Raw genomic sequence first — 1,023 nt, 5'->3', positions numbered from 1 at the left:
TTAGGTGATTCTCTTGCCTCAGCCTCCTGTAGGCAGCCACCACAATGACTGGCTATTTTTTGTTGCAGTTTGCCTGGGGCCGGGTTCTAACCTGCCACCCTCGGTATATGGGGCTGGCACTGTACCTACTGAGCCACAGGCGCTGGACTTTTTTTTTTGGCAAGGGTCAGGTTTTGAATCTGCCACCTCCAGTATATGAGGCCGGCGTTCTACTCTTTGAGCCACAGGCACCACCCAGGTGTTTCCTTTTATTAATGCTTTTATGTCCATTCAAAGTAAGCTTACTTTTAAAACAAGCACAAATTGGCTCAGCACCCACAGCTCAGTGGTTAGGGTGCCAGCCACATACACTGGAGCTGGCAGGTTTGAACATGGCCCAGGTCTGCTAACCAACAATGACAACTACAACAAAAAATAGCTGGGTGTTGTGGCGTATACCTATAGTCCCAGCTACTTGGGAGGCTGAGGCAAAAGAATTACTTGAACCTGAGTTTGAGGTTGCTGTGAGCTGTGACACTACAGCACTCTACTGAGGAGACAAAAAAAGCACAAATAACTCTCCTAGGGTTAGTCTGTGGTACTTTTTCTTTCCATGGACACTATGAACTGAAGCACATGGTCTTCTTGCCCCCATATATTCATGACAAGAAAGCCCCGGTTCATCTCACAAGCCCAAAGCTACCCATGAAATGTTCCTCCACTTCCCACCCCTCCCCATTTGTTTTCTCAAGAGCCAGCAAACTTTTTCTATAAGGAGCTACACAGTAAACATAGGCAGTAGTTGCCTTGCATGACACCATGCGATGATATGAAGCAATTTCATAATCAATAAGAAAAATGATGACTGCTCTATGGCCTTTAAAACATTTTGTCAAAACATTAAAAACTCACTCTGGGCTCGGTGCCTGTGGCTCAAGCGGCTAAGGCTCCAGCCACATACACCTGAGCTGGTGGGTTCGAATCCAGCCCAGGCCCGCCAAACTACAATGACAGCTACAACCAAAAAAATAAAATAAAATAAAA

At 46.0% G+C, this 1,023-nt stretch overlaps 1 protein-coding gene across 1 annotated transcript in view; it reads right to left on the bottom strand.

The window, feature by feature from the left end:
- Positions 1–1,023, bottom strand: part of SPINT2 (serine peptidase inhibitor, Kunitz type 2) — a 33,691-nt gene that overhangs the window by 17,505 nt on the left and 15,163 nt on the right. The gene's annotated exons all lie outside the window — the stretch shown is intronic.

Source organism: Otolemur garnettii, unplaced genomic scaffold (genome assembly GCF_000181295.1).
Source record: "Otolemur garnettii isolate 467f Iridium unplaced genomic scaffold, OtoGar3 scaffold00100, whole genome shotgun sequence".
Taxonomy (NCBI): domain Eukaryota; kingdom Metazoa; phylum Chordata; class Mammalia; order Primates; family Galagidae; genus Otolemur; species Otolemur garnettii.
The sequence above is the reverse complement of the archived record's forward strand: the minus strand, read 5'-3'. Positions and strand labels throughout refer to the sequence as shown.